Source organism: Rattus rattus, chromosome 3 (genome assembly GCF_011064425.1).
Source record: "Rattus rattus isolate New Zealand chromosome 3, Rrattus_CSIRO_v1, whole genome shotgun sequence".
In the NCBI taxonomy this organism is placed as follows: Eukaryota; Metazoa; Chordata; class Mammalia; order Rodentia; family Muridae; genus Rattus; species Rattus rattus.
This window is the reverse complement of record NC_046156.1, coordinates 85,263,954-85,272,728: the sequence shown is the minus strand read 5'-3', so window position 1 is coordinate 85,272,728 and position 8,775 is coordinate 85,263,954.

Here is an 8,775-nt window from a genome sequence, read left to right as displayed (position 1 = left end):
AAGCATTGGTTCATTGATGTAAATGTGAAAGCTTGAGATGATGGCTGCGCACAGCCTGGAGGCTGATGCAGCAGAGCCAAGAGCCGCAGACCTCCAGCCATCCATTGCAGGGGAACAGCAGAGACCACACTAGACTTAGCACTCAGTCTACAAGAGCTTGGTTCTCTGGTTCTTCAAAAGCTAATTCTTCATTTATAAGTAAGAAGAATGATCCCTGCAGGGCTCCCTAGATGGGTGTTGGAGAAGCTCATGTGGGATATTTGGATGTGAACACTGTAAAGACTGAAACTAGACTGAGCATCCCTGAATCAGTGCTTCTCCAACAAGCACCGAACTGTCTCACACCTCCCACTTCTCAGCCCTTTGCCTCCAGATTATAAGGCCCATAGGGGTAGAGCCAAAAGAACCAATAGTGTCTGCTGCTCTCTCTCCTAGTGTTTACCATAGTGTCTGGCATTTTAGTGCTCAGTAAGAATTTTCAAGGTGGATGGATGGATGGATGGATGGATGGATGGATGGATGGATGGATGGATGGATGAGTGAAGGAACAGACAGACCAATGGAGACCAACACTGTTCTTTTTCCTATAAAATTTCCACCCCATGTCAAAAGAAGTCTCATGTCACTAACGACTGATATCTTCTTGTTGACAAGTTGGCTTCCCAGTGTACCTGAAACAGATGGTTAGATGGAGTCTAACAGTGTTCATTTTTCCATGAAATTCTCATGCCATGCCAAAAGAAAGAAATTTCATGATAACTGATGTCTGAGGCCTTCTTATTGACAAGTTTGCTGCACTGTGTGACTGAGAAACACCTGCTGGACCCAGCTGTGGCCCAAAGGAAATAAAGTAATACACAGTCGGTGCCACTCTCTAAACTACTCCTTTGATTCAAAAGTCCTCATAGGATTAACTCCTAAGCCAGTTTTCTACACCCTAAAGCCATGTGTTTCTATGTATGGGCTTCTTAATACGACTAGGTGGGCTGTTTTAAACAGAAACTCAGTCATGTCAAGCTCTCCGATGCTTCCTGGTGGAGGAGTAAGAGCAACGAGTTTGGAGGCCCAGAAGTAAATAGCGTGCACAGACAGTGCGGGGGAAGACGGGGCAGACAGGGACACGGGCCACTGCTGCAGATCCCAGGAAGCGTTTTGTAGAAACAATGATTCAAAGGCGAAGTGTACAGACTCTGTCATTACAAACATCTGAAGACAATGAGAAGAAGCTGGGAAGCAGACACGGGGTAGAACTTCAGTTCTCCAGTACTCTGGGTATTTGTAAGTATTTGTACCTTAAAAGTACAAATAGTCTTTTCCCTGCTTTCATGTGGGATAAATAGGCAGACTTAGCAACTCGATCAAACCACCAGAGGTTTCCTTTGAGGGATATGTTTCCTTTGTGGTGATGAGTCTGCAGAGGAGCTGAGGACAGAACCACCATGTGACATCACCGTCATGCTAGAGGAATTGGATGGAGTCTCCATCATCATCGGGAGTCGAGGGCTGGAGACACAGTTCTGTGGGTAAAGTGCTTGCTATAAAGCATGAGGACCTGAATGTGTATCCCCAGAACCCACATGGGATGCAATAGTGTATGTCTTTGACCCTCAATCCCCATCATGAGAAAGGAAGAGAGACAAGAGAAGCCTGGAAGCTCATGAGGCCATTAGTTTATGGTAGAGGCTCTTGTCAACAACGCTTTCCCCTCAGGTAAAACAGAATATGGAGTTTCACCTCTACTGTCACGTCCTTTGTGACTACGCTCAAAATAGTTCTCAGGCAACGAAGTTGTATCATTAAACACTCTACACTCAAGGTCACAGAATCTTAATTCTTCATGCTAATTATCCCTGTGCTTACTGATACCAACATAAGCCATGAAATTAACTGGTCCTTTTAGAAGTAAAGTTAGAATCGGTATTAAGGTTCATTGCTAGTTCAAATGTTTGCCTAAGAAAAACAATTATCACTTATTAAGAACTCTCAAGCACATTTGTTAAGCTCTCTTTTCCACATTTGTAAATCAGGAGGTGTTTAGCATGTATACGCTCCAGGTTTCACATCGTAACAAAACACACAGGAGTCCAACACATATTGGTCTAAAGCCCATGATCTTCCCATTGAAAAACAGCACCTGTGAGAAGTCCTGGCAGTGCTTAAATACAGATAGGTTATCTTTTATTTGGAATCCTGGGTAGAATAAAAGGATAGAAATACATACATGCGAACTCAAACAATTTTTATTTTAATTAATAATTCTTAGTTAATGTAGAAATGCCAGAGATTATTTGACTCTAAAAAGTTGAACATGGCAGAAGAAATCACTATCTCGCAGTAATTAAAATATACAGGAAATCCTAGACAAAGGAGGGGGGAGAAGTTTACTCCTACAAACACTTGAAAAAAGTATCCAAAGGGAAGAAATGATCATCTCATCTCACTGTCTGCCTGAGCCCACCGCTTAAAAAGGAGCAGCTCCGTTCGTGACCCTGTCCTTGCTGCTGACTGAGGTGGGCTAGGATCCACCCTGGGGATAAATGGGATGTGCCCTTGGGTATCAAATGAGCACTGACCCAAGCTGCTCCTCAATGCTACTCCAGCTGCCTGACCCAGGTCAGCTCAGACACCAGCTCTCCCTGGCCAGTTGGTTTAAAAAATAGTGACTTTAACGAAATTCTGAAATTTGCATTTCATCCCATGGAGAAAGGAAGGGAACTTTACTCACAGCTACAAGTCAGGGATGTGCTTGGATTCGCCATGACCCTCAGGGGCCACCCTGTAAGGCCTTTTAAGTCATTCTCCTTCTCAGCCCTCATCTGAAGACCAACTAGGCCACTTCGCCTTGCTACATCTATGTAGTATATTCTGAAATTATAACAAGGGAGCTTATTGTTCTCTTACAATGGGCTGAAGTCCATCAAGACAATTCCTGGTTAATGTTCATTTGTTCGGTAGGCTTTCTTGAGACCCTACCATACCCCCATACAATGTGTTGAGATATAGGGATGGGGCCAATAAGCTTGCTCAAGCCTTGCTCTGAATTAGACTCCCAGAATCCACCTGGTGGAAGGAAAATACCAACTCAACCAAGTTATCCTCTGCCGTCCATACAGGCACCATGATTCACATGCCCACGATATGTAGATGAACCTACGCACAAAATTAGTCACTCAATTAACTAATTTCAAAGATAATAGGGACTTTTTAAATGAGTCCGACAGAGGCTTCCCATCAATGTGCCTTTATCTGTAAGAAGAGAAACGGGCAGGCGTTCCACTAACAAGTTTACACTAGCAGCAAGTATTAGAGCAGCTACTGTGGGCCTGGAGTTCCTTTTGGGTGTGGGAGAAACGAAGACCAAAGTCTAGGCCTCATTAGAGAAATAAATAAGTCCAGGTAAAGCAAAGAAAAACTCCAGGGGCCGTAGTTCTAAAGACCCCAGAGGAACGAGCATCCTGAAATGATCTGTGTGCAGGGAAAAGGGTTTGGCCTGGGATAAATCTCGGCTTCTAGAAATGAGATGAAAGAACACACAGAGGGCTGGAGAGGTGGCTCAGTGGTTAAGAGCACTGTCTGCTCCTCCAGAGGTCCTGAGTTCAATTCCCAGCAACCACATGGTGGCTCACAACCGTCTGTAATGGGATCTGATGCCCTCTTCTGGTGTGTCTGAAGACAGCTACAGTGCACTTACAGAAAGAACACACAGATGCCTAGGGAGACAGACTAGGAAAGGCATCGAGATACCAAGGCTCCCAAGCATGGCCCCACATGGTGTTGAAGCAGGAGACCAAGCAAGGTTGAGCACTTCCTCTGAGATTTTTCCATGGATTGCATTCATGCCACAGTCAGTAAATCGTTTATGTGACAATCAAGTCAGAGATGGCAGGGAACAGTGGTTCGTGTAAAATTATCCTAACACAACAGTGGTTCGTGTAAAATTATCCTAACACAACAGTGGTTCGTGTAAAATTATCCTAACACAACAGTGGTTCGTGTAAAATTATCCTAACACAACAGTGGTTCGTGTAAAATTATCCTAACACAACAGTGGTTCGTGTAAAATTATCCTAACACAACAGTTCTGATGAGAAACAGTGGTTCCTTTCAGGAGACATCCTTTTCCCCCAGTCCTAGACAGATACCAATTTTTCTGAATAATTCGTTTTTGCCCAGCACAGACTCTAAATTCGCTAGGCTGTGGGGTTTGTGTTAACTTCTCTGTTTCACTCTAGTAACTATCACAATTAATTAGGCAAGTGCACGGGCCTTTATGGACTCTGAAACACTGCCAAGCTCTGACTTCCCCTAAGCAAAGGGAAACTTAATTAACGTTTTAGCAATTTCTAGAAGTATTTCAATTTGCCTTTCTCTAGAGTTTCCACCTGTTCTAAAAAGGGGAAGATGGTTATATATTGTTTTTAGACAGTAGATGAGGTCTAAAAATTAACACTAATTCAATCCGTGGAATAATTTGGAAGACCTATCTTGCTTCAAGAACTCTAATGGCAGGTCGTATAGCTATGAACCAATAAACAGCAGATAGTGGGCATGATACAATCCCAAAGTCTCTTTGTTTATTCCACTTACCCCTGGCCCTGCTGACCTCAGAAAAGCTAGAGCAAGGTTAAGATGCCTTCGAATGATGCTCATTTTTTAATATTTATTTTGTGTATCCCCTGTGCAAAACATCGCCTTCCTGGAATTATGACACTTGAAGAAGTGGAGTGCGTTAATTCCAAAATCACGCAAGTCAGTGACTGCCTATTCTCCAGTGAGTCCTTACTGGGACGTCAATTTGAGAAACTCTGGCTCCAGTGGAAGACGGTAAATGTCATCTTCCTCTGTCATTTGCCCAGAAATTCACAATGATGGGTCTTCTGAGAGTGCATTTCAAAAAAAAAAAAAATGTGATAGAGTAGCATTAAGACAGAACTGCACCAAGGACAGCTCTGTACATCCTACAGAAGTTACGTACCAAGTGGTTTGGTTTGGTTTGGTTTGGTTTGGTTTGGTTTGGTTTGGTTTGGTTTGGTTTGGTTTGGTTTGTCTTGTTTTTTTTTTTAAATCTGCAAAAGCCAGAGGAGGCAAGCCAAAGTTTTGTTCCTGATAAATTACATAGCAATCCTCTGCTCTTTGAGCAGCATCTGGTCCTCCGCGAGCATCCCACGGGCACTGTCGGCACTGGCCTTGTTACCTCACCTCGCTAGCTTGGCTCCTTTTCCTCCTAAGGGCAGAAACAAGAGTGCGTCAGAGCCCAGTCTCCAATACTTGGCCCATAATTTACCTTCCTGTTTGTTGCTGGTGGTCAAACATTGTTCTTGCCTCGGGTGTGGTTATTTTGTCTCCTATCCCCCTTCTCTCTTTCGAATACTTGGATCCCTGAACCCTTCCCTTCCTTGACCCCGCCATGATGGGACTTTCCGTGCTGCGCTGTGACTACATACTTCCCTCCGCTCACATAAGCTCTACTCCCCTCTGTGAGGATCTCAGTTGAAACACCACCTGGTACACGGACGCGTTTTAGATAAAGACCTCTTTGCTTGTTCCCTCGATCGCTTTCTCGTTTGCTTGTCTACAGATTGGGTCATGTCTTACAATTCAGCTTTAAGCCACACTTTCTTCTACAAGGTGGCAGCCCTTTGCTTAAAGACTTGCTGGGCTTCTCAGTCCACTGCTGTGCCTTTACATAAAGGCAATGTGAGCTCAGCCACTCTTCCCAAGCCACAGTCGACCTCATTCTACCTTTCTTCTAACCCACAGATGGCTCAGTGGTTAAGAGCACTGACTGCTCTTCCAGAGGCTCTGAGTTCAAATCCCAGCAACCACATGGTGGCTCACAACCATCTGTAATGAAATCTGATGCTCTCTTCTGGTGTGTCTGAAGGCAGCTTCAGTGTACTTAAGTAATAAATAAATCTTTTTTTTAAAAAAGAGTCTATTCTCTCCATTTTACAAATAAGAAGACCTTAAGACTTGAAGTTGAAACAACTAATCAAACTGCCAGGTAAACAGCAGGTTACAATCATAGCCAAGTCTACCTACCCATCACCAAAGCTGGGTCAATGTTATTTCTGCTAAAACACAGACTGCACCACAATGACCTCTAAATACGATCTACTAAAAAGCACCTTCTAGAGGGAATGAAACATACAACATCCACATAGAAGTCACCAAGAAAGAAAAGGGGATGGAGTTAATGCCCAATCAAAGGAATTTAATAGCCGTTAAGACCTAACTATGCCAAGTGTCAAAATTCTAGATAAATGATGGTGCAGTGTTTTAAGGAGATTCATAGAAAGGTACACAATAATTAGGGGTGAAAGTCCGCCTTGAGTAACAATCTCTGAAATAGCTTTGAGCAAGGCTGCTAGAACAGAAAGGACGCTGCCCAAGAGCTGAAGTTAATTACAAAGTTGCAACTGTTTTTCCCGCCTTCTCAAGCACGCAAACTATCTCATTAGCTGGGAATATTAAACAATCTAAGCCAGAAGTGGCCAGCATGCCAATGTGTGTGCGACACAGAATGTTCTACAACCAGATGACTGAACAAGACTAATGACAGGGGGCATTTCCACCTGCGGGTAACTTTCTAATGCTTGCCCAGGAGAAAGTATCAAACTGTTTCCTTGATCACAGGACTGATAAGAGTAGGGACCAAATTCGCACGGCGTGTGGGGGATGGTGTGTCAGAAAGAGCCATGGTTCTCACATACAGATCTGGGCTTTCTCACTGAGGTACCTTTGATTTGCCTCCTCTCCTCCAGCTACTCTCCATGACTGCCTTGAGCCAGCGCCAGCTATGAGTAAAACCCCATTCAATCATTCCAATGGCACAGTTCACCGACAACCCAATTCTTTCCTGTGGAAATCACTCCATTTGCCCCAAAAGACCCCTAGAGATGCTTGCTTACCCTTCTTCACTGGAGAGACCTCCTCTCGCCATTAACATAGAGCCAATCTCCCACTCCACTCTCCTGGTACACTCTTTTTGCCCAGAGTATGCTGGCTGGTTTTTACAAGGACATACTCCCTAGTGAATTAATTTACTTAGCCCTTTTATATCAGCACTTGGCTATTTCACTCACCATCAGTTTTCCAAGATTGGACAGTGTCTAAAAGTTAAGAGTAGCTCAAAATTATTTGCTAAATGGAGGCTGGAAAGATGGTGCTCATTACACAGAGGAAGGAGTTCAATGCCCAGAATGTACAGCCATTCATAGCCAATCCCAAGGAACCCAACAGACCCACACAAAGTGCACATACAAACATGCAGGCAAAAAAATCATAATTATAAAATAAATCTAAGACCTTTTTAATGGCTAAATGAATCAAAACCCATAAACTCTTCATCAAGAAAACTCTGTATCAAACTCTGTCCCTCCGCAAACACACCTTCTCCACTACCTCAGGGCTGGTGCTCAGTAAACTTTTCCTTTCTAGAAGTCCTGCCTGGGCTTCCTCTCAGCCAACCACCACTGTACTTTACTTCCCCTACCTAAATAACTCACGTCATTGAATTAGTTCTTAAGCATCTGGTAATGACAACTGTCTTTAATGCTCACATGACTTTTTTTTTCCTTTTTATTTACTCTTCTCTCATACGTTAGATCCCAACTGCAGTTTGCCCTCCTTCCCTTCCCCCCATCTCTTCTACCCCACCTCCCCTTTCCCTTAGACCCACCCCTGCTTTACCTCCCCTCAGAAAAGATCAGGTCTTCCAGGGGCATCAGCCAAACTTGGCATAACAAGCTACAATAAGACCAAGCACATGGGCTAGAGAGATGGCTCAGTGGTTAAGAGCACTGACTGCTCTTCCAGAGGTCCTCAGTCCAATCCCAGCAACCACATGGTGGCTCACAACCACCTGTAATGGGATCCGATGCCCTCTTCTGGTGTGTCTGAAGACAGCTACAGTGTACTTATAAATAAAAAATAAATAAATCTTTTAAAAAAAAAAAAAAAAAGACCAAGCACATTCTCACGAGGCTGGATGAGTCAATCCAGTAGGAGGAAAGGGCAGGCAAGAGAGTCGGAGACGTCCCAGCTCCCACTATTAGAAATCCTACAAGAACACAAGCTACGTGACCATGACATATATGCAGAGGACTGCCTGTCTGTACCAGACGCTATCTGCAGAGATCTGTGGGGCCAGAGCCCCAACCAGAGCAGCCAAAGAGTTGTGTTTTCCAAGGGGAAGTCGATCTTCCATGCCAGGACACTATGGCGGCAGAAGGGGCTGGGTTTGGAGAGTGGGGGATAGTGAGGGGGGGGGTGTCAGACCTAGGTGCCAGATGCCAGATCTTTTCTGTGGCCAATGCTGCTCCAAAATTGGCCACCGAGTGGGAAGTGACCACTGTAGGCTCAAGAAACTTCCAGCCTCGAGAGAGAATATCTCTTCCCCAAAATGTTACAGCTCTAAACGACAGAGACTCCAGACAGTCATTGACGAAATAACATGTGCTTTATTCCTTGTGGACAGGGCCTTCTATACATTCTGGGGTGGGTTGGGGTCTAAGAGCTTGCCCTGAGATGTTAGGGATGCCTTATCTGCATACAGATTGTCACGGCCCTCTCCATGGGGTGTCATGGTCACAGGAACCTGGTCCAGAGTAGAAGAAACATCTACCATACTCAGGTACGAGGATTCTGGGGTTTCTGAATCCACTCAGACCCATACAGACTCCCTGATCTCTGTGAGCCCACTTGAGTCCTAGTCAGTTGGTGCCTCACATGACTTCTAGAGTGGTGCTTAATGCACTCTGAAATATAAAAATA